A 26,036-nucleotide genomic window follows, 5' to 3' on the forward strand; every position below is an offset into this window, starting at 1 on the left:
ATTTGAAAATATTGATTCAGTTATACAAACTTCCATACATAACACATTAACCAACATCAAGTTAAATTAATATCACCATCAACTTTATTAGAAAATCCAAATACTGGTAAGGCATCAAGCTTGCATTGACAGTCCACATATATTCCAACTTTTCAATTTTGGCTTTAAAGCTTAAATTTTATCACTGACAAATGCCATCAGGTGTTTTCCTTAAAGTGTCAAGCTCACTTTACTCATTCTCAGGTAAATGTCTGCAAAATACCCAAACCTGAAGGACCATAGTTTGTTCTTGAAGTAAAAATGGAATCATACAATGACTATATGCCACACAATGAAAACTAAACAGCAATATAAAGGAGCAAAGTATTGGTACACAGCACAACAAAGACAGATCTCAAAAATAATTACCCTGAGTGAAAGAAAGCTGAGACAACATTTCATTGTTTACACAAAACTTCTAGAAAATGTAAACTATAGTGACAGAAAGTTGATCAGTGTTGGGGGGGGGCAGAAGAAACTTCTGGGGGTGTCCAATGTATTTATTATCTTGATTATAATCATTTCATGGTCACACACATTCTGTCAGGTGTCAAACTACACACTTTACATGCAAGTTTGTAGTACCTGAATTATACTTCAGCAAAGCTGTCAAACACACACACCCTACAAACACACAGCCTAAAGTTTATTAATGGGGGAAGAGTAAAATTATGGCGTCTCTATTATTTTAGTTACTACTAAAAAGCAATAAAGTCAATCTATTTTTATTGACTGGGACAGGTCTTAGGAATACTGTTAAGTTGGGGTGGGGGGAGGGGCTCAGAGTAACATAAAAAACAAAAATAATATCCTATATATGTACAGGAATGTGTCTCTCTGCAAACAGTTAAAGAGAAGGATAAATTAGGAGATGGGACTGGTAAAATGGGGTGGGGGTGGACGGGGGGATGAACTTCTATTTAGCTGCTATTCTGCAAAAGGCTTGCACTTCTTTTTCTGAATTCCAAAAGGTAACACGTTATTTTTGAATGTGTATTAAACTGTTACAACAATGGGGTGACTCAGCAAAGCTCAATCTCTTCAAAAGAGCAACGTCACACTCAGACTTGGTATCTTTTGACCTCTGCAGGAAAAAAAACGCCTCAGCAATACTAAACCAACCTGGAGGGTACACCTTCTCTGAAAATGGCATTTTTCAGGGCAAGGACACGGACGCCCACGAAGTGGCCGAGTAGCGAACACCTCTAGGAAGTCGGGAGGTCACAGAGCTGAGGGGATCCCGACGCGGATCGAAGGCTGTGGGCCGGCGCCCGGGTCCTCTGGAGCAAAACCACAATGGTCAAGGAACAAAGCGGAAAGGGGGCTGCAAAGGCATCACCTTCAAAAACAATACCGCCTACCGAGAGCTGACCATTTTATAGATAGCGACTTACGGAGCCCTCAGAGGAGGTCCATTTCTTCCTGACGCCAAGTCAGTTTCTTCCCGACGCTCTAGCCACAGCCCAAGATGGCGGCAAACTTGAAGCGGGTTCTCGCCCCTCGTGCGCTGCGGGGCGCAGGCGCAGGGCGTGGAGGCCGGGGCATCACGGGAAGCTCGCGGCTGCAAGCTGTTCCTCCAGCCTGAGAACGCCAGCCACCGGGGTCCTGGGAAGCGCGCTGTTCAATCTGAGGTACCCACTCCAGGTGGGCCCCCTCCCAGCCTGGTCTTTTAGGGCCTGGCTAACACCTGGGTTAGAGCCTTGTAGGAGGCCTCTGGGGAAGGGGGCAGGGCTAGGGTGCTGTAAAGGATGTTGCTTGCCTGGTGGATGTGGCGCATGGGGTGCAGTCACCCCTCGTATCTGGTTGTGCAAAGCCTTCAGAGCACGCAGACGATCCCCGTTGTGGCTCCCCAGGAAAGAAACCCGGGCGCCCCTAGTCTGTAGACTTTACAGACCAGTGAAAGTAACAGCCACTTACTGAGCCCCAATGAATCAGGTCTTTCTGTACCTTATTGCGTTTTCTTCTGTTTCTCTGTGTTGCAGAAACTTGAATCGGATCCCTGCAACAGATAGTGGTCATTTGTAAAATATTATTAAAGATCTCATTGCTACCAGCGTCTTTTTGTTAAAAAGCCATTGACCTGTACGCTTGAGTACACTTTAGCTTATACCTCAATGAAAAAAAGAAAAACACAAACTTTGAAAAAATATAGGAATTAATAATATTTTTCTTGAGTTTATCTGTTAAGTGAGTCGCATCTAAGAAAAAGAATAACACATGTAATTCGGCAATTTTTGATAAGGCCTTTTTATGAAACTTCCCAGACACTAAGAAAGATGATTCAAGTCAAGTGGTCTCTAATTTTAGCACTTAAAAAAAAGAGAGAGAGAAATTAAGATTGAAGAATTTAGTCAATTCCTCAATCATTCAGTCATTAGAGATACAGGTGCTTTAACAGCATGATAGCAAGAAGGTTTAGGAACCACTGAACTATTTTATTTTCTCATAGCAAGCTGGACTTTCCCCTTAATAATTATAGTGTGTAAATACGTGGTTCAGTTCAGTTACTCAGTTGTGCCCGACTCTTTGAAACCCCATGAAACGCAGCACGCCAGGCCTCCCTGTCCATCACCAACTCGCAGAGTCCACCCAAACCCGTGTTCATTGAGTCAGTGATGCCATCCAACCATCTCATCCTCTGTCATCCTCTTTTCCTCCTGCCCTCAATCTTTCCCAGCATCAGGGTCTTTTCAAATGAGTCAGCTCTTTGAATCAGGTGGCCAAAGTATTGGAGTTTCAGCTTCAGCATCAGTCCTTCCAGTGAACACCCAGGGCTGATCTCCTTTAGGATGGACTGGTTGGATCTCCTTGCAGTCCAAGGGACTCTCAAGCGTCTTCTCCAACACCACTATTCAAAAGCATCAATTCTTCAGTGCTCAGCTTTCTTTATAGTCCAACTCTCACATCCATACATGACTACTGGAAAAACCATAGCCTTGACTAGATGGTCCTTTGTTGAAAAAGTAATGTCACTGCTTTTTAATATGCTGTCTGGGTTGGTCATAACTTTCCTTCCAAGGAGCAAGCGTCTTTTAATTTCATGGCTGCAATCACCATCTGCAGTGATTTTAGAGCCCCCAAAACTAAAGTCAGCCACTGTTCCCACTGTTTCCCCATCTTTTTGCCATGAAGTGATGGGACCAGATGCCATGACCTTAGTTTTCTGAATGCTGAGCTTTAAGCCAACTTTTTCACTCTCCTCTTTCACTTTCATCAAGAGGCTCTTTAGTTCTTCTTCACTTTCTGCTATAAGGATGGTGTCATCTGCATAATTATATGATTATTAGTGTCTGTTTCTCCTGCAACATCAAGTCTCATAGAAATAACACTGAGCATATTATTTTTCCTCAGTGAATCTTTAAGTGAAAAGTTGAATGAACAAATACATTACTGTCCAGGTGGTAGCCGCAGTCTGGGAGTTAGATGAGATTACCTCGAACATGTGAGCAAAGCAGAGGATGGAACCCTTGAAAAGAGCAGTGTATTAACAATTCTGGTTAGGACCACAACTGTGTCATTTGTTTTTGCACCTTTTTTCCTTTCCACTTTTTTCCTGAGTAAGGAGCACAGTGTCTTGCACACAGGAAACATACAAGAGTAAAAGTAACCATGCTATTCCAAACCAGTCTAAGATCCAAAATACTCAACTGCTATTATGCTTGCATGCTAAGTTGTGTCCAACTCTGTCCAACCCTATGAATTGCAGCCTGCCAGACTCCTCTGTCCATGGGATTCTCTGAGCAAGAATACTTGAGCGGCTTGCTGTGCCCTCCTCCAGGGGATCTTCCTGACCCAGGGATCGAACCCGTGTCTGTTACATCTCCTGCAATGGCAGGCAGGTTCGTTGCCACTAATGTCACCTGGGAAGCCAGGGTGTTCTTTTCAGTGAAACACTTAACTCTAGAAGACTGTAAACTGGGCAAGTCTCTTAAATTTTTGTGCCTCCTGGCCTTTACCATCTTATAGGAAAGCAGATATAAAATATAGTCATTTCCATCACCCCTTTTCATGGAAGCTGCACATGATCCATCCTCAGAACATGCCATTTAAACATTCTTTTATTCAGTTTAATCATTTCTGAGTATAGCATGCCATGTATGATACTTCTGGGTAAGAATATTTTTCCTCTAGTTCCCATATCCTCCAATATCCTAAAGTTAGCTCCACTTTTTTTCTATACTTCTACTGCCCATTTTCTAGAACTTTAGCATGAAATAAATTAAGCTTGATGACTTGGGATAATCTCCTTTCTGGTTAACTGGATTTTCTGTCGTGTTGGTTTCTTAGGTGCCACCAGGAGGCAGCACAAATTTGGTTTGTGATCTCACGCTATCTCACCCTTGATGCCTATACATCTGCAGTCATTCTGTCACTTCCTTAAGGTGAGAAGTCTTTTCTACTTAAGATGCAATTAAAACTGACCAATTTTTCCCCCTAAATATACAGTGTTAATGAGGATGTGGTGTAACAAGTACCATCATATACTTGTGGTAGAAGTGTTAATTGAAGCAATTTGAAAACTATCCATCCAAAGCCTTCAAAGGGTGTATACCACTTACCCTGGCACTCCTTCCCACAACCACTCTCCCACCCCTAGTCACTTCTCTTAAAGAAATAATTGTGACTCTGAGCAAAAATACAGCTACAGAGATAATCCATACGACTTTGCTTATAATAATGTGAACTAGAAGCAAAGTAAGGATTCAGCAATAAGAAATTCAGAAATTTGTAGCTGTTAAAAAACAATAGTGTTGAAATGTTTTCCCAAAATGGAATACGTATCACAAGCTCTGTTACACTAGACAATTTTAATTACTACATAGACGAGCACCATTTGCTTCCATTTCCCTAAATCTGCTCCCAGGTCCCAGAAACTTCCCACATAAGTTTTCCACTTCCCATAAGAAAGTTCCCAAAAAGACTTCCCACATAAGTCTTCATTTTCCCCATCCTCCTTACGAGCTCCCTGTCCTATTCCTTTTCCAATGCCCAGGCTTCATCCTGTCATCACAGCCCCAGCACCCTTTCTGTTCAACCCAGCCCTTTGCCATTTGTCAACACAGCTTTCCTTCATTCTGACCTCCAGCTCCATCCTCGTAGCTTTCAAGTCCCTTTCCGTAGTATTTCCTATAACCTCTGTTTTAGGAAATTTCCTAAACAATTCTGTTTCTTCTCCTAAATTCCAGGAGGTGACACTGAATTAAGCCTTTAAGGATGAGGAGGATTTGGCAAGGCAAAGACCAAAGACTTAGTGGCTTGTCAGGATAATATAGACCAAGGCAGAGAGGAGAAAAATAGCATGAAATGCACAGAGCCTAAACTCAGGGCGGTGATACACGGTGGTAAATTGAGAAGCTTGTTCAGAGACATAGCCTAAGGGTAGCAGAAACCTGACTACAGAGGACCTAGCATGATATTTTATAGACAGTGAACCTCATCCTAGAATTGATGGATGAGCCAATTAAGTTCAAGATGTGATTAAATCAAATCACAGAGTGTTGTGTAAAAATGAATTTGTGGGGAGAGGGGTTTTTTCAGTAACAGATGTGAGACATGATAAGGACTTGAGCCAGAACAGAGGTAGAACACAGCTAGAAGATGGATCATATTCAAGATTACTTAGAATGTCAAATTAACAGGACCTTGTGACTATGGACTCTAGACCTAAGGTAAGTTAGATAAGGACCAGAATCACATCTGTCTTACTCACTGCTAATATCTCTTACACCTAGTACAGTGTATTGAACACAGATACTCAGTAGTTTTTAATGAAGGATTAATGTGTGAGTGAGCTAAACTGGCATTACTGTATATGTAGCAAATCCACTTCTAAGAAGCCATCAATTTTAAGGCACACCATTGATTTCATAGTAGTCTTTTCTGAGGGTGGTTAGGTATCAGAAAGGTTAAAATGCAGAATGACTCTGCAGATCTTACAAATGAATAGATGAATTTATTTCCTTTCCCTTGATGGGCTGGCCTTGTGGTTTGATTTGCTTTAGCCAGCAGAGTTTGTGATCAGAAGAGTTAAAATGAAAAGGAAATCTCTCCTAATTAAGCAATTAGCAAAAATTTAAATAATTGCTGATGCTGCATCTGTTAAGTAATTGAAGAGTCCTCAAAATAAAAGTGGAAAAAACAAATTTAATGATTATGTAGAATTAAAATTGTTAGCGATATAAACATAAAAGAAGAGGGGCATAGGTAAAAATAAAGTTGAAACCTACTAAAAGAATTATTGTTTTTTCCATTTTTTAAAATTTTTTATCCATTTTTAAAAAGTACTTCCCATTTACTGATATTACATAATATTAGACATATTCCGCATGTTGTACTTCACTGAGCCTATCTTACACCCAATAGTTTGTGTCTCCCACTCTCTCACTCCTGTATTACTCCCCCTCCACACTGATAACCACTAGTTTGTTCTGTATATCTGTAAGTCTGCTGCTTTTTTGTAATATTCACTAGTTGCATTTTTTAGAATCCACATTTAAGTGATATCATTCAGTATTTGTCTTTTTGTCTGACATTTCATTTAGCATAATGACCTCCGAGTCCATCCATGTTACTGCAAATGGCAGAATTTTATTCTTTTTTATGACCAAGTTGTATTCCATTTTACAAATATGTATCTTCTTTATCCATTAATCTGTTGGTAGACACTTGGGTTGCTTCCATACCTTGGCAGTTTTAAATAGTACTACTGTGAACATCAGGGTGCATGTATCTTTTGAATCAGCGTTTGTGTTTTTTTTCAAATATATACCTAGCAGTGGAATTGCTGGGTCATGCTAGTTCTACTTTTAGTTTTTTGAGACCTCTCCATTCTGCTTTTACAGTGGCTGCACTAATTTACATTCCCACCAATAGTGTAAGAGGGTTCCCTTTTCTCCATTTCATCACCAACATTCGTTCCTCGTGTTTTTGTTTTTGTTTTTATGATAGCCATTCAGATAGGTGTGAGGTGATATCTCTATGTGGTTTTGATTTGCACTTCCCAATGGTTAGTGATGTTGAGCATTTTTTCACGTGTTGTTGGCCATCTGCATTCCCTCTTTGGAAAAAATGTCTATTCGGTTCTTCTGCTCATTTTTTTATTGGGTTTTTTGGTTTTATTTCAATGTCGAGTTGTAGGAGCTGTTTACATATGTCAGATATGGTGAACCTAGCATGAGGTAGGGCCAGCAAACACTTATTGAGTGAATGAAAATGCTTCTACTTCCTTGAAAATTTTCCCAGATCTCTCCAGTCAGAATGATTTCTTCCTCTCAAATTTATATCCTCTCAAAATATTTAACATCTTTTTTCTTTCATATACTTGTGTTTATGTCTCATTTTCCACTACGACCTTTTAAGTTTTTTAAGAGCAAGAACTATTCCCTTTTTGTAATTTATTACAGATTGATAGAAAATGGAAAAGGAAAAAAGTGTCTTAAAGCTAAAATTAATTCATTTATATACTTTTCTAAGTTTAGAAGAATTGTATTGACCTTAAACTATGCAACTTCAAACCACTTAAAATGAATTCTGCTTCTATGTATTAAGTTAGTCAGTAGCAAAGGAATGAATATTAATATGCCATGCCAGACTACCTACAGGGCTGGTATGCATGTTTGCTCATCTGTATCTCATCAAACACCAGTGAACAGAGACAGCTGCCAGACTTTTTCTAGGTCTTTTGTTCTGTTTGTAAACAGAAAGTGTACAATAATTAATGAGATGTAATCATTTGCAAACTAGATTTACACAGAATAAAAGAATTTTTTAAAGAAGAGAGACATTAATGCAACTCTTAAGTGCTTAATGACCCCATTAATTGAGAAATAAGTAATTGGAGAAATTAAACAGAAGAGGTAATAGCCTTGGAGCCATTAATCTATTCTTGGAGTACTGCTCATATTTACCAGGTGATATTCCTCTGAATTAAGAGCTGAGAGTCAGTCGCTTTCACATGATAGTTCTTGAATCTTCTCGGTCATTAGAATCACTTGGAAAGCTTTTGAACAACACAAATTCCTGGATTCTCTTCGGACTTCCTTAATCAGAATCTTAGGGGTGGGACTCAGGTATATGAATTATTAAAAAGAGGACCACTTGATTCTTCTGATGTTTTTGATAAAAAGCTACCCAGGTTTGGACATCCTTGCTTCAGAACAGAGTTTCTCAGTCCTGCAGCTATTGACATTTGGGGATGGCTAGTTGTTGTGGAGACTGCCCTGTGCATTATAGGATGTTTGGCAGCATCCCTGGCCTCTACCCACTAGACACAGAAGCACCCTTCCTTCCCTAAGTTGAAAAAATCAAAATGTCTTCACACATTGCCAGATTTCTTTGAAAGGGGATTAAATCACCACCATTTTAGGAGCTCTGCTTCACAACAACCCTGTCTGATAGAACTTTATGCAATGAGGGAAATTCCCAACATAGTAGCCACAAGTCACATGTGGGTATTAAGCACTTGCAAAGTGGCCAGTACAACTGAGGATATGACTGTTAAATATTATTTTATTTTGATTAACTTAATTGCCAAAGCCACAAAGAACCAGTGGCCATTATATTTCTTATACATCTTTATAGGATTCAGATATGACTCTAGGCAGTGAAGTCTACACAGCTTCTCCTGAAGTACTTCTAAGACATGCCATGTAGAAATAATTTACAGGAATAGAAAATCTATCTACCTTCCTGTTTGAATCTAAAACAAACAAACAAAAATCTTGGGATATTAGGACTACTGGAAAGTTTGCTTGCAGTTTTGCTTTCTGGGTTACCCATGAAGTACTTTTTGTTACTGCCCTTGATATACAGATGATAGACTTAGAGCAGTCTGGCTTGAGGATAGCCTCTTTCAATCACAACCTTGATCTCCTTTTATGGCCAGTCCTTCACATTTTCTTAGGAAAAAAATCCCATTGTTTTCTGGTTTTCTCAATTCCTAACAGGTTAAACATAGAATTACAATAGAGACCCAGCAATTCTACTCGTAGATGTATAACCAAGAGAGTTGAAAAACATATGTCCATGCAAATACTTGAGCATGAATGTTCATAGTGTTGGAGAAGACTCTTGAGAGTCCCTTGGACTGCAAGGAGATCCATCAAGTCAATCCTAAAGGAAATCAGTCCTGAATATTCATTGGAAGGACTGATGCTGAAGCTGAAACTCCAATACTTCAGCCACCTGATTTAAAGAACTGACTCATTGGAAAAGGCCCTGATGCTGGAAGGTTTGAAGGCAGAAGGAGAAGGAGACAACAGAAGATGAGATGGTTGGATGGCATCACCAACTCAATGGACATGAGTTTGAGCAAGCTCTGGGAGTTGGTGATGAACAGGGAAGCCTGGCATGCTGCAGTCCATGGGTCGCAAAGAGTCAGACACAACTGAGCAACTGAAATGAGCTGAGCTGAGCTGCATTTTTTCCATTTTTATTGTGGTGTAATTAACGTGTGTGTGTGTGTGTGTGTGTGTGTGTGTGTTAGTCACTCAGTCATGTCCAACTCTGTGCCCCCATGGACTGTAGCCCACCAAACTCCTCTGTCCATGGAATTCTCCAGGAAAGAATACTGGAGTGGGTAGCCATTCCCTTCTCCAGGGGATATTCTGACCCAGGGATTGAACCCAGGTTTCCTGCATTGCAGTCAGATTCTTTACCATCTGAACCACCAGGGAAGCCCATAATTAACATATTTTATAAGTTTTTACTTATACAATTAATTAACTGCATTGTATAAGTTTAAGGTATACAGCGTAATGATTTGACTTACAGGCATTGTGAAGTGATTACCACAATTGTTTAGTTAGCATCCATCATCTCATACAGATACCAAAGACAAGAAAAAGAGGAAGAAAAAGTTTTTCCTTATGATAAGAACTCTTAGGAGTTATTCTCTTAACTTTCATACATATCACATAGCAATGTAACTATCATCATGTTTTAGATCACATCCCTAGTATTTATTTATCTTATAACTGAAAGTTTGTACCTTTTGACCACCTTCATCCAATCTCCCCCAACCCCACCTCTGGAAACCACAAATATGACCTCTATTTCTATAAGTTTGTTTGTTTTTTAGGTTCTACATATAAGTTAGATCATATGGTACTTGTTTTTGTCTGCCTTATTTCACTTAACATAATGTTCTCAAGGTCCATTTATGTTGTTACTATTGGTAGGATTTCCTCTTTTTTAAGGTTGAATGATATTCCACATCTTCTTTTAAGGTTGAATGATAGTCCACATCTTCTTTATCTGTTGATAGATACTTGGTCATCCATTGATAAATACTTACATTTTCCCCATGTCTTAGCTATAGTACTGCATAGCCACATTATTCATAGTAGCCAAACAGTGGAAATAATCTAAGTGTCCAACCAATGATAACTCAATAAAACAAAGGGTATTATAGTCATACAAAGGAACTTTTTTGGCAATAACAAAGAATGAGCCCTTGTTAGATGCCACAACAGGATGAACCTTGAAAACACTGTGATAAATTAAAGAAGCCAGTCACAAAATATCATAATATTATATAATTCTATTTATATGAAATGTCTGTAGTAGGCAGATCAATCGAGACAGAAAGTAGATTAGTGATTTCTTAAGGTGTGAAATGGGGACATTGGATGGTGATAGCTAACAGATACAAGGTTTCTTTCTGGTATGATGAAAATATTCTAAAATTAGATTGTGGTGATGGCTACACAATTATGTGACTGTGCTAAAAGTTATTGAATCATATCCTTTAATTGGGTGAATTGTATAGTATGTGAATTATATCTCAGCAGAGCTATTAAAAACTATTTCATTTACTACATTAGCAGGTCTGATGAGAAAATCTGCATGATCCTATCAGTTGGTGCATATTTATTTATCTACAAACCGGAAGTGACTTTAGATAATGTTACTGTCTTACTCCAAAAGAGTCTCTCCACTGGCTACCACCACTTTCATTTCCAAGATAACTGAAGTGATCCTGCACTGTGTCCAAACTCAGGGTAAAATCCTAAAGTGTGGCCCTTACTGAACAACAAATCATGCCTCTCTTAAGAAACCCACTATAAGACATCCAGAGGATACACTTGGCATAACCCCAGCCTGCAGTTTGTCTTTTCTGGGCTTATTTTCCCTCTTGAGCCCAGAGCAATAATTGACCCATTAATATTTCCAATTAGAAAAGAAAGAAGGATAAGAAGTTTGTAATACACAACTGAGTTTTTTCATGATTTAGTCAGACCCTGTCCTGGATATAAAGTACTAACCCATGAAAGATAAACAGCTTTACCAGGCAGTTAGAAGATGACATTTAAGAACTTACCTTGTGGTCCAGTGGTTAAGACTCCACACTCCCAATGCCAGAGTCCTGGGTTCAATCCCTGGTTAGGGAACCAGATCCCATGTGCCACAACTAACAGTTCACATGTGACAACTAAAGACTGAAAGATCCCATTAGCCATAACTAAGACCCAGCAAAGCCAAATAAATAAATAAATATATAAAAAAGAAAATGACAGCACACACTTTTATGGCCTTGAGCTCTTCAAGCAGCCAGATAGAGCCCATTCTCCAACGTTCAGCTCACCCAACTCAGATGACTTTATGGGAAATGTAAATGTAAATGTAAAAATGTAAATGTTTCTGTGTATGTACATGCTGTCTTTCAGTCATGTCCAACTCTTTGAGACCCCATGGACTGTGGCCTGCCAGACTCCTCTACCATGGGATTCTCCAGGCAGGAGTACTGAAGTGGGTTGCCGTGCCATGAAAGAGGATATAGAGGAAAACAAAAGAATGGGAAAAACTAGAGATCTCTTCAGGAAAATTAGAGAGACCAAGGGAACACTTTGTGCAAAGATGGGCACAAATGGTATGGACCTAACAGAAGCAGAAGATACCAAGAAGAGGTGGCAAGAATACACAGAAGAACTATTCAAAAAAGATTTTAATGACCCAGATAACCGTGATGCTGTGGTCACTCACCTAGAGCCAGACATCTTGGAGTGTGAGGTCAAGTGGGCCTTAGGAAGCATCACTACAAACCAAGCTAGTCGAGGTGATGGAATTCCAGTTGACCTATTTCAAATTCTAAAAACTGATGTTGTGAAAGTGCCGCCCTCAATAGGCCAGCAAATTTGGAAAATTCAGCAGCGGCCACAGGACTGGAAAAGTCAGTTTTCATTCCAATATCAAAGAAAGTAAATGCCAAATAATGTTCCAACTATGGCACAATTGCACTCATCTCACACACTAGCAAAGTAATGTTCAAAATCCTCCAAGGTAGGCTTCAACAGTACATGAACCAAGAATTTCCAGATGTTCAAGCTGCATTTAGAAAAGGCAGAGGAACCAGAGATCAAACTATGAACATCCATTGGATCATAGAAAAAGCAAGAGAATTCCAGAAAAATATTTACGTCAGCTTCATTGACTATGCTAAAGCTTTTAACTGTATGAATCACAACAGATGGCGAGAAATTCTTCAAGAGATGGGAATACCAAACTACCTTACCTGCCTCCTGAGAAATCTGTGTGCAGGTCAAAAAGCAACAATTAGAACCAGACATGGAACAGACTGGTTCCAGATTGGGAAAGGAGTATGTCAAGGCTGTATATTGTCACCCTGTTTATTTAATTTATATGCAGAGTACATCATGTGAAATACTGGGCTGAATGAAGCACAAGCTGGAGTCAAGATTGCAAGGGAAAAATATCAACAACCTCAGATACATAGATGACACCACCCTTATGGCAGAAAGTAAAGGGGAACTAAAGAACCTTTTGATGAGGAGAGTGAAAAAGTTGGCTTAAAGCTCAGCATTCAGAAAACGAAGATCATGGCATGTGGTCCCATCATTTGATGGCAAATAGGTGGAGAACCGGTGGAAACAGTGACAGACTTTATACTCTTGGACTCCAAAATCACTGAAGATGGTGACTATATGCAATTAATTAAAAGATGCTTGCTCCTCGGAAGAAAAGCTATGACAAACCTAGACACTGTATTAAAGAGCAGAGACATCACCTTGCCAACAAAGGTCTGTATAGTGAAAGCTGTGGTTTTTCCAGTAGTCATGTGTGGATGTGAGAGTTGAACCATAAAGAAAGCTGAGCACTGAAGAACTGATGCTTTCAAACTGTGATATTGGAGACAACACTTGGGAGTCCCTTGGACAGCAAGGAGATCAAACAGGTCAAACCTAAAGGAGGTCAATCCTGAATATTCATTGGAAGGACTGATGCTGAAGCTGAAGCACCAATACTTTGGCCACCTGATGCGAAAAGCCCACAAATTGGAAAAGACCCTGATGCTGGGAAAGACTGAAGGCAGGAGGAGAAGGGAATGTCAGAGGACAAGATGGTTGGACGGCATTACCAACTCAATGCACATGAGTTTGAGCAAGCGCTGGGAGTTGATGGACAGAGAAGCCCTATGTTCTACAGTCCATGGGGTTGCAGAGTCAGACACTACTGAACAACAAAAATAACATTAAAAAAATTTTTTTTTAATTTATTTGGCTGCACTGGGTCTGCCTTGCTACACACAGGCTTTTTCTACTTCTGATTCCTGGGCTTCTCCTTGTGGTGGCCTCTCTTGTTATGGAGCACAGGCTCTAGAAACACAGGCTTCAGTAGTTCTAACAGATGAGGTTAGTTCTCTTGAGGCATGCAGAATCTTCCCAGAATATGGATTGAACCCATGTCCCCTGCATTGGCAGGTAGATTCTTAATCACTGGGCCTCCAGGGAAGTCCCAAAATTTTTATATTTTATCTCCTTTTCCCACTAAACAAGGAACTTCTCAAGAGCTATAGTATTGGCGTTTTTGTGGTTTTCCATTTTCAAGGGCCTCTTATCAGAGTTACTTAGGCAGACGTACTTTCCCACCTATGATGGGTAGTGTTTCATTTTCAGGAGTTCTACAGGCCAGTTGGCTCCTTCCCAAGACTGGGTAATCCAAAGGTTAACACCATACCAGGACTCTGCTGTAAGACCTTGTGGTAAAGTCAGATTGTCATTCTTACTACTGAGTTTCACTCGTATCTGGCCTGGGCTCCAAAATGGATGCCTTTTACAGAACTGCTCATTAGAGTGAGTTTAGTATTATTGCATTGGGTTCATGTCAAATATTTTTCAGATAGTATTGTCACATGGACTTTGGACGTTAGAAGTACATTCCTCCGATTGGACACCTGGGTGAGTTTTACTTGTTATTTCAGCCATGTTCATGGGAGATGCCTAAGAAACAAATTGCTCAGTGACGGCCATAGGACATGAAGAAATTCAAGTTCCTCCCTATTGCCTGTCTTCATGGAAGAGGTGGATGGGGAAGCATAATATAGCCTTTGAAGATTCTGATTTACATCCCAGGTCATGTACCCAGGTCGCCAATATCAGAAGTTTTGTCTTCATCCTTGTGTGTTTAAGACCATCAAACCTAACCCCTGGATCTTGTTGTCTTTTGTGTGTGTGTTTGAACCCATTCTCCTTCTCTGAGTGAAACTCTGCAATTGAAACATTACAGTGGACTGTCTGGATAAGGAGCATGTTTTCACCACATCTTTGGGTTATGATCTTTTCATTTACAATAGACAAATTTTAGATCTTTCATTTACAATAGTTTATTTTTTCTGGGCTGTGTTGGTGTAGACACTATGTCAGTTTGAAAAAAGAGCAATAAATTGCATGAACACCCCTACACAGCACCAGCCTGTGTGAGCCATCTCTGTCTCCAGAGTTTTAGGAACTCATCCTGCCTCGGCTGCCAAGGCTCCTGGGATTAGAGACTAGCAGACAATCACACACTGCTCTGTATTTCAGGCAATACACATAGATGGACTTTGGAGTGAAGGAATCATATTTGTTGAAACCTTTGCCCAGCGTTATAAATCTGTGTGCCGCGTGGCAGGGATGTCTCTGAGTCTGGAACAAAGAACAAAGAGCATTTTGGTTAGTCACACTGAGGAAAGCACAGAAGCAGCAGAAATCACAGGAGTGTTAATAACAATAAGGTGCCCCTGCCCCCTCTCCTCCTGAAGGACGGCCTGCCTTTTATTCACCTCCTCAAGTGGATTGCTAAAGCATTCCGATTCCAGATCTGGACTTTCAAAACAATAAAACTAATGTTGGAATCATGCCCCAGGCCTTGGCGATCCATTTTTAATTATGAGTTTAGAGCTTGCAAAGAATCATAAAACCTCAAGGTGGCCCCAAACCTGGAAGTCAGTGTTTCCTGTCATCACTGGGCTCAGGGGGTGCCCTACAATCCAGTGTCACAAAGCCTCTCAGAGGCCCAGTAAGCCCCACAACATTCAGTGGGATCCTTTAAAACACTGACATGATTCAGAAATATAATTTTTTTTCTTTGTAGAAACATTCTAAGTTATATAAAAGTATTAAAACATTTTCATAATTCCACAACAGCACATTTTGTTCACTATCCTCTTCTGTGATTAAGCTTATAATTGATGTGTTAAATCTTACAGAATAAAAAAGAAAAATGTATATTTCTACTTTTGATGCTTAAATCCTGAATGCTGCCATTTATTCCAGTAAAACATCAAAGCATGCTTGGACAGGGACCTTGTTGGAGATAGCAGTATTTTACAATAGGGTGTAAAAAATTGCAAAATCAAGCCAGCTCCATGAGAATGTGCACAGCATGACGTTCTCTGTGAAGATCCTGGCAGGGCCAGAAAATCCTGCACTCATAATTGCCTAAATCCTACTGTCATCACTTGCTGGGCACAGTCCATAATCAATGGAAGGATTCCGGAGGTGTGTGATATGACCCTTGATTTCTTATCACAGACACTAAAATTCAGACAATTAAATCTGAAAGAAAGCAATCTAGAGTAGGTGAAAACAGAGTGATTGAGGTGTGTGGATTTGTGTTGATCTTGCGCTGATTAGAGCTGCCAACAGAAGGCTCCTGCTGCCCTGAAGAGGTAGAGAGGCAGATCTTTGGAGGGAAGATTCTAATGTTATGTGATGTTATCTGGGCTTAGAAGAGAGTTCTGCCAAGAACGGGGATCTGCTAAGTGTGAAGTTAAACTCTGTTGGCCTTAACCCCACGTACTTACTGAGATGATACTTGGTATGCAGTGATCTTTCATTTTTCTGTAGACTCTGCAGACATGGTGGGCTATCTGAAGGCACATCTGCTTACAAACAGTCACACCCTGAATGTGGGATACATGGATACACCCTTGACTTTTTCACCTTGCTTTTCATTGCATTCTTCAATGAAGAATTTAACTCTGAAATTTAAAAGAGAAAAAAAAAAAACCTGGCTTATGTCTTGGCTTCAGTTTTGTTATCTGCACAGTAACAGGAGTGGTTGAACAGCATCATCACTGAGTACCCCTCCCCAGCTCTGCATTCTCTTCTGTGGACTTCCAGAAGCTAAATGTTCCAGGTTAGGCAGGAGCAGTGTGATCGCTGCTCCAGATTCACAGTGTGGGCCTGTTGGAAAAGCTGGGCTCTTTGCTAAAACTGTGTTTTGGTGACTGCCCCTCTAAACCCAGTTCTTCACTTGTCAGCTACATTATTGGAAGTCAGGGCTCCCAATGAGGGGAGTTCAAAGACACAGGAAAGAAAGGATATGTGGGTGAGAAGCAGTGCTTTTTTTTACAAAATGATTCTCTTTTTTATCTTTTTGAGTTTCAGATGCACATTACTTATGAATTGATTACCACTTTTGTTTGCATATAATGCATTACCTTAATTTTTAGGAAGTATTTTGTTAGATGAGTTCTACAATAGTTTTTCCTTAATTTCGATATTCTCTTGAAAGGGTCTTTAAAGTGGAATGCATGACACCCTTCAGAAAGCTCCATCACTTAACTCTGTAACACTGTGAGGTGGGAAATTTTAATTCTTCTTTTTGAATAAAGAGGAAACTAAAACAGGTAGATTTAAACACATCAGGGAAATGGAATTAGTTTCCTGGTGACTCAGACAGTAACAAATATGCCTGCAATGCAGGAGACCTGGTCAGAAAGATCTGGTCAGACCTGATCAGAAAGACCTGGTTAGACATGAATCAGAAAGATCCACTGGAGAAAGGAATGGCTACCCACTCCAGTATTCTTGCCTTGAGAATTCCATAGACAGAGGAGCCTGATAGGCTACAGTCCTTGGAGTCACAAAGATTCGGACATGACTGAACAACTAACACAAATTGTACAGGGTCATTTGAGCACTAATGGTAAACAGAGTTCAAGAAAAACATCTATTTCTGCTTTATTGACTACGCCAAAGCCTTTGAATGTGTGGATCACAATAAACTGTGGAAAATTCTGAAAGAGATGGGAATACCAGACCGCCTGACCTGCCTCTTGAGAAATCTGTATGCAGGTCAGGAAGGAACAGTTAGAACTGGACATGGAACAACGGACTGGTTCCAAATAGGAAAAGGAGAACATCAAGGCTGTATATTGTCACCCTGCTTATTTAACTTATATGTAGAGTACATCATTAGAAACACTGGGCTGGAAGAAGCACAAGCTGGAATCAAGATTGCCGGGAGAAATATCAAGAACCTCAGATATGCAGATGACACCACCCTTATGGCAGAAAGTGAAGATGAACTAAAAAGCCTCTTGATGAAAGTGAAAGAGAAGAATGAAAACATTGGCTCAAACTCAACATTCAGAAAGCTAAGATCATGGCATCTGGGCCCAATACTTCATGGCAAATAGATGGGGAAACAGTGGAAACAGTGGCTGATTTTATTTTTCTGGGCTCCCAAATCACTGCAGATGGTGATTGCAGCCATGAAATTAAAAGATGCTTCTTATTCCTTGGAGGAAAGCTATAACCAACCAGATAGCATATTAAAAAGCAGAGACATTACTTTGCCAACAAAGATCCATCTAATCAAGGCTATGGTTTTTCCAGTAGTCATGTATGGATGTGAGAGTTGGACTAGAAAGAAAGCTGAGCACGAAGAATTGATGATTTTGAACTGTGGTGTTGGAGAAGACTCTTGAGAGTCCCTTGGACTGCAAGGAAATCCAACCAGTCCATCCTAAGGGAGATCAGTTCTGAGTGTTCATTGGAAGGACTGATGCTGAAGCTGAAACTCCAATATTTTGGACACCTGATGCAAAGAGCTGACTCATTTGACAAGACCCTGATGCTGGGAAAGATTGAAGGCAGGAGGAGAAGGGGATGACAGAGGATGATTTGGTTGGATGGCATCACCAACTCTATGGATATGAGTTTGGGTAAACTCCGCGAGTTGGTGGTGGGCAGGGAGGCCTGGCATGCATGGTTGATGGGGTCGCAAAGAGTTGGATGCGAATGAACTGAACTGAGCTGAACTGACTGGTAAAGAAGCTCCCCTGGCAGTGCAGGAGGCATAGAAGGTATGGGTTTGATCCTTGGGTTGGGAATATCCCCTGGAGGAGGGCATGGCAACCCATTCCAGTATTCTTGCCTGGATAGTCCCATGGACAGAGGAGCCTGGCAGGCTGCAGTCCGTGGGGTCGCAAGAGTCAGACATGACTGACGCAACTTAGCATGCACAGGATCAATTTAAGATATACAGATGACACTTCTGTTGAGGAGAGAAGGGACTTTCCAGCATGAATGAAATCACATGGATTTAATACCCTATAGATGCTGCTCTAAGGCAGGTATCTGATTGTGGCAGCATCTGGATAAATACCAGATAATTTTATTTTTCCCACTAGGTGTCTTTCTTTTAGGCTTACTGTCTTAAGCCAGCTACCTTATCCTTTCTTTATGCTTCAGCACTGACATCCCATAAGTTCAGTTCAGTTCAGTTTAGTCGCTCAGTCGTGTCCAACTCTTTGCAACCCCATGAGCTACAGCACGCCAGGCCTCCCTGTCCATCGCCAAGGCCTGGAGCCTACCCAAACTCATGTCCATTGAGTCAGTGATGCCATCCAACCATCTCATCCTCTGTCATCCCCTTCTCCTTCTGCCCCCAATCTTTCCCAGCATCAGGGGCTTTTCAAATGAGTCAGCTCTTCGCATCAGGTGGCCAAAGTATTGGAGTTTCAGCTTCAGCATCAGTCCTTCCAATGAACACCCAGGGCTGATCTCCTTTAGGATAGACTGGTTGGATTTCCTTGCAGTCCAAGGGACTCTCAAGAGTCTTCTCCAACACCACAGTTCAAAATCATCAATTCTTCGTGCTCAGCTTTCTTTATAGTCCAACTCTCACATCCATACATGACTCCTGGAAAAATCAGCCTTGACTAGATGGACCTTTGTTGACAAAGTAATATCTCTGCTTTTTAATATGCTGCCTAGGTTGGTCATAACTTTCCTTCCAAGGAGTAAGCATCTTTTAATTTCATGGCTGCCGTCACCATCTGCAGTGATTTTGGAGCCCAAAAAAATAAAGTCAGCCACTGTTTCCACTGTTTCCCCATCTATTTGCCATGAAGTGATGGGACTGGATGCCATGATCTTACATGATCTGACATCCGATAAAGGTTGGAAATTGAACCACACTCAGGCCAAAATTGTATCTCCTTAAAATCTCCCTGGGGTGCGGAGTGAAATCAAATCAACAGTGGTATGGAAAGCTATCTGCCCAGGAAGCAGCTCAGGACCCCAAGTAAGTTAGGTCATCTCTGACCTCTTCCCTGAGGCCTTAACCCTGAGGGTATGAAATGGAATTGAATAAGGGGATCTGTATTCTCCAGAGATCACAGATGAAGGTGTCAAGAAAACAAGACCCATCCCCATACACCAGACAGCAACTTTCAGTAGTATAAATCCATTTGGTAGAATATTTGTTATAGAATCAGAGAACTTAAAGAAACTCCATTAAATCATCCAATTTATAAACTGCTTTCAAATAATTCACACGTATTCATTGAATTACTTCTTGCACCCCCAGGCATGTACTGGAATGGAATCCAACCCGTACTGTTTTTTCAAGACCGATTATCTCAAAGTATCCTTTGGTCATCTTTTCTAGTCTCATCAGCATCAGTCACCCAGTTAATATCTAACCTAAATCACTCCTGCTACTTATTTAAGCCTTTATTTTCTTTGATACCTATGAGATATGGGAAAACAGCAAGTATCCTTTTCTGGAAACTTCTCAGTGCTGTGATTCAGAGTGAATAGAGCATGTAGGGAAGAATCTCAAAGAACATAGATTGTTTAATTCTCCCATTAAGAACTGGGAGTAAATTAATGTATTTTACTTTCCCATTGATTAGCTTTGTGGTCTTGGGCAAGTGATATACCACCCTTAAGCTTCAATTTTTTCTCTCATAATAAAAATATAACTTTTAAGCTGAAGATTATTATAATGGATTAAAGGGGTAATTTATGCAGAAAAAATGTATCAACTGTGAAGTGTAATCCAGATGCCAGATAGAGTAAAAATTGTTCATTTGTCTTCTTTGGAGAAATGTCTATTTAGGTCTTATGCTAATTTTTTTATTGTGGTTTTTTGGTTGGTTTTTTTTTTTTTTTTTTTTTTGATGCTGAGTTGTATGAGCTTTGTGTGTTTTGGAAATTAAACCCTTGTTTGTTGCATTATTTACAAGCATTTTCTCCCATTTCATAGAATGTACTTTCATTTTGTTGATGGTTTCGTTTGCTGTGCAAAACCTTCTAAGTTTCATTAGGTCCCATTTGTTTATTTTTGCTTTTATTTATTTCACCTTAAGAGACTGATCTAAGAAAATGTTGGTATGATTTATGTCCAGGAATGTTTTGCCTCTATTCTCTTCCAGGATATTTATGGTAATATCATATATTTAGGTCTTCAAACCATTGTGAGTTCATTCTTGTATGTGGTATATGAGAGTGTTCTAATTTCATTGATTTACATGTAGCTGTCCAGCTTTCCCAGCACCATTTATTGAAGAGACTGTCTTTTTTCTGTTGTGTATTTTTGCTGCCTTTGTTGAAGATCAATTGACCTTAGGTGTGCGGGTTTATTTCTGGACTCTATTCTGTTCCATTGAGCTATATGTCTGTTTTTATGTCAGAACCATGCTGTTTTGATTACAGTAGCCTTTTAGTGTTGTCTGAGTAGACAGCATCCTTAAACACCTGTTTGAAACTGGAAGCTGAGATGCATGGCGTAGAGAAAACCAAAGACTGAGTATTGATTGACACATTATCTGGGGTAAGCTGAGAGAAGCAAGAATAAATCATTATGTCATCAGATACCAACAGTTTAATGTCAATACAGAGGTGTACACTGCTGGATAATTTTCAGTATTCCAAAAGAAATACTAACCACTCTGCTTTGGTGAGGGCAAAAAGAGGTGATTGTGGTGGGTTTTACAGAGAGAGGTAGCATCAGGCTGAATGATGTAATGAAAAGAGCATGACTTTGGTGTCAGACAGACCTGGATTCAAATCCCAATTCTGCCTCTTACTGCTTTGTGAATTTGAACAGTTATTTCATGTTTCTTAGTTTTTCTTACGGAGTGTAATGATACCTACATCACAAGGTTTAGGATAAGATTATGACAATTTGTAGAATGTTCCTTAACATAAAGGACACTCTAATAATGAGAAGAAAATCAGCAAAAGATTTTCAGAAAGGTGCCTGTGATTTCTCCTATATTATAATAAAAATCAGTTCAGTCACTCAGTCGTGTCTGACTATTTGCGGCCCTATGGACTGCAGCATGCCAGGCCTCCCTGTCCATGACAAACTCCTGGAGTTTACCCAGACTCATCTCCATTGAGTCAGTGATGCCATCCAACCATCACATCCTCTGTTGTCCCCTTCTCCTCCCACCTTCAATTTTTCCCAGCATTTTTTAATTTATTTACTCTTCACAGTAGTCATATTTTCCCCAGGAATGTTCTAGTAACTTTTCATTTTGAACTCTTAACCCTTCAAAAAATCCTATCAAGCAGATAGCATATTTATCCTCACTTTACATTGAGGGATCTGAAATACAGAGAGGTTAAAATGCTTGCCAAATGTCACAGCATTGTGACCAATAGGCCAAAGTCCATATTCTGAACTGTATGATATAGACCAGAGATGATATTAGATAGCCTCCTAATAAATGAATTCACTTTGCATAAAAATATGTAACTTTGGTTTTAATAATGAGATGATTAGGAAAAGTAAAAGAAAATGCATCTTTAAATCCCTATAGCAAGTCATATAAAGGTTACTTTATGGTCATATCAAGTTTCTATTCAGCAGCTAATTCCAAAGATACAGATAATCAAGAAGTGTAAATCACTATGTCATGTTAATAAGACACTTCATTTTCACATATAGCTACAAAAGATGAGATGTTGAATAGCACCAGTGACTCAATGGACATGAGTTTGAGCAAACTTCAGGAGATAGTGAAGGACAGGGAAGCCTGGCATGCTACTGTCCCGTCTGATAGACTTAGTGACTAAACAATAACAAAATTAAAATATTTAAAGACAAGTTTGCCAGTTTCTATTACTTAATCTCTCATATTTGTGATAATTTTAGGATTCAGTAGTTTTAACATGGATAAGTTCAATATGTACATTTTTCCAATTAGTAAAAAAAAAGGATGTAGGTTATCTATAAGAACCCAAGTTCCTTTTTATCCACAGTAAGACTTAAGTTCTAAAACACTTAAATAGGTAAAATTGTACATCAAGAATACCAAACATATTGTACAGAAATACAGGTTTGCTTTCAGTTGCTTGCTCATTAACTCGATATAAGTTGGAAAAACCATGGCCCAAAAAACTCCAAAGTAGAAAGATGTTTCACTTGTAAGTAACTGGGTTGACCAATAATCATAGAGGAAATTAGAACTATAGTTTTAAAAAAATGTATTTCCCAAAAAGACAGGCCCCAGTGACTCATGACATCAGTTATTCAAGACCAAAGAAAAATCTGAAAAGCATCTCAGTTTGTATTTGGCATAAACTCAATGTGGAAAGTGAACAAAGGTCAAATAAAACAAGAAAACAGTAAGCCAATGAATTATTTGGAGAGTTTTAACAAATTATAAGCAAAGTCATTTCCAGAACTGCTTTTAAAAGAATACTATGCCATGAAATTATCTAAATATGATTCTGTTTTAAGGACTGTCGGGGCTTCCCCCATAACTGAATGGGTAAAGAATCTGCCTTCAATGCAGAAGACGCAGGAAATGTGAGTTTGATCCCTGGCTTGGGAAGTCCCTCGGAGGAGGAGATGGCAACCCACTCCAGTATTTTTGCCTGAAAATCCCAGGGACAGAGAAGCCTGGTGGATTACAATCCAAAGTGTTGCAAAGAGTTGGCCATGACTGAGCACAATACCATTCGTTTTAGGGACAATATTAATATAACACTTGTAACTTATTATGTTTTGAAATTTAAGGGTAAGATGTCTATGATACCCTTGATAGATGTCAAAACTGTATTAACAAAATGTAACACAGAGCTTTTCTGGTGGTCCAGTGTTGACATCCCACCTGCCAGTGAAGGGGACATGGATTCGATTCCTGCTCCAGGAAGAGCCCAGAGAACTGGGCCCACGTGCCATAGCCACTGAGCTCATGCACGGTAAAGCCTGCGAGCCACAACTACTTAGCCCATGGGCTGCAACTACTACTGAAACCCATCACCTAAAGCCTGTGCTCCACAACAGGAGGTGCCACTGCAATGAGAAGCCACCGCACTGCAACACGGGGTAGCCCCCGTCCTATGCAGCTAGGGGGAAAGCTCACACACAGCAGTGAAGACCCAGCACAGCCAAAAACCAAATAAATAAATACTTTTTAAAAAAATTTAATAACCATTCCTGATTAAACAAGAAAGTCTCTTGGTAAATTAGGTAAATGGAAGGAAACTTCCCTAACTGGATACAACATATCTACTAGAAACCTAAGTCTTCTGTCTTAGCTTAGGCAAATAACCAAAGAAGCTTATTTCTTACTTAAGTCCAAGGTGAGTGTTTCTGGTTAGCAAACCCTATGCACAGTCTTACAGGTACTCAGAATCCTTGCATCTCATGGCCTCATCTCCTGGAAATGCATCCTTTATATTCAGCCTTGAAAAGGAGGATGGAGGAGTATAAGTGAGAGTTTTTAGAGGCCTGGCAGAAATACTGTTCACATTACACTGGGGAGAGCATAGTCCCATGGCTGTACCCAGTCGTGAGGGAAGCAGGGAGATGGATTCTAGCTGTGTGCTCAAAGGGAAAACTGGAAAATTGCTTCTGTGGATGCCCTGGCTAACTGTATCTACAGATCCTGCTTCTCACTCACCTTGTCCCGGAGAGAAATAACCCCAAATCTTAGGGAGTTACTAGATTCATCTCAAAGGGTAAGAACTCTCACTGTGGTACAATCCAATTCATCAGATACTTCAGATCAAGTATGTGATTCCTTATGGTTTGGTGAAAGATGAACTAAAAATATTAACAAATGTTCACAACTCCCGCATACCCACCCACCAATACAAGGTAGCAGAGCGGAAGGGGACAACAGCAATAAAAGGCTCCATTTGGAAAAGGGATACACACGAAACCTCAGACCAAATACAAAATTAAAATCCTGATGGATCTGTATCTAAACATGAAATATCTAATCACAAAAGACTGAACTATTGAATATTAAAAGTCACTGTGTAGTAAAATAGGTTTCAGTTTGGATTAGGATGGCCTCTTGAGCATGACACAACACCCAGAAATCTTGAAGTAAAACAATGGACAGATTTGTCCTCATAAAAATGTAAAATTTCTGTATCTCAGGCAGTACCTTAGATAACATTGAAAGACATATGTGATAAGTATTTACAGCATAACTAACAACTGGTTAATATCTCTAATATAAGAAAAAGACAACCAACCCAAAATAAAATTGGAGGTTTTTGCCTTTCTGTTGGGAAACTAACTGCACACAGGAATGTTTCTCCTTCCCCAACCCTCTCTGTCCTTCTATTCTAAGCCTTGGCTTTCTTTTTGTGAGTATGGGAATATATACCCCATTCTGTAAATTCAAAGGGAAAATTTTGGCTAATGAAAATTATGAGAATTTCTGAGAGTCTAAGAAAACAAAGGATAAGTGTGAAGAGGGTAATTGCAGTCTGGAATTTGTGCTGGACCATTTTGGAAAGTACTGCCACAGCACGTGGGGGCTTCACGAGGAATTCTGCCGGCCTGTGGGGAGAAGAGCCGCCCAGGTGGCTCAGTGGTAAAGAGTCCAGCCACCAATGCAGAAGGTGCAGGAGACGCGGTATCGATCCCTGGGCCAGGAAGATCCCCTGGAGAAGGAAATGGCAACCCACTCCAGTGTTCTTGCCTGGAAAATTCTGTGGACAGAGGAACCTGGTGGGCTAGAGTCCATATGGTGGCAAAGAGTTGGACACAACTGAGCATACATGCCTGCAGGTAGAAGACAGGAGCAGAGAAGAGGACTCAGCGCAAATGACAGGGAATGCGTTGGGATCCCCACAGTGGCTGTGCCTCTCCACTCATTCAGACCTGTCTTTGGCCAGGAGCCATGCTGAAGGAGAGACAGAACCTGACAGTCCCAGAGAGAATGGCTCAGCCCAGAATACCAGCCTCTGAGGAATCCCATCCAGCATGCATCCCACCTTTTCCCCATTTCAACAGAAAACAGTGGGGAGCACGAACCTCAATAGCCGTTTCTCCAGCTCCCACAAGGATGGCTGAGGGCCTGGCAGTGTAAAGGATCCAGCAAAGGATCCAAACCACAGAGGTGAGCTACAATTAGAAATCACCAACATCTGGCATGCAGCCACCATGAAAAAATAACAACCCAACCGAGGTACAACTATGCAGAAGTTAATAGAGTGATAAGAAAAGGACTTTAAAACCAGTTTAATTAGTGTGTTCAGATATAGGATGGAGTCACAATAATGAATCAGGAACTATCTGTTATAAAACAAACCAAAGACAGACCTTGGAAGTAAAAAATTATTGAAATTAAAAATTCAGTAGATATAAGTAGAAGAATGGGCGCAGCTATAAAAGAAATTGGATATCTGAAAGACAGCCTGGGAATGAAGGACGTGGTGAGAAAAAGGTGA

The 26,036-nt window shown here is 40.1% G+C and overlaps 1 protein-coding gene across 4 annotated transcripts in view; it reads right to left on the bottom strand.

Moving 5' to 3' along the window:
• The window catches only part of TDRD15 (tudor domain containing 15), an 82,824-nt gene that overhangs the window by 45,908 nt on the left and 10,880 nt on the right, over positions 1–26,036 (bottom strand). For 2 of the 4 annotated variants that reach the window (XR_011482196.1, XM_020898263.2), the window contains exons 2-4: positions 16,121–16,297; positions 1,434–14,960; positions 1,162–1,319 (exon numbers count right to left, since the gene is read on the bottom strand). The gene's annotated coding sequence lies outside the window, so the exon portion shown is untranslated. The remainder of the gene's footprint in view (positions 1–1,161; positions 1,320–1,433; positions 14,961–16,120; positions 16,298–26,036) is intronic. The other 2 variants (XM_020898264.2, XM_020898262.2) reach the window with 1 other exon arrangement.

This window comes from Odocoileus virginianus, chromosome 2 (assembly GCF_023699985.2).
Source record: "Odocoileus virginianus isolate 20LAN1187 ecotype Illinois chromosome 2, Ovbor_1.2, whole genome shotgun sequence".
In the NCBI taxonomy this organism is placed as follows: Eukaryota; Metazoa; Chordata; class Mammalia; order Artiodactyla; family Cervidae; genus Odocoileus; species Odocoileus virginianus.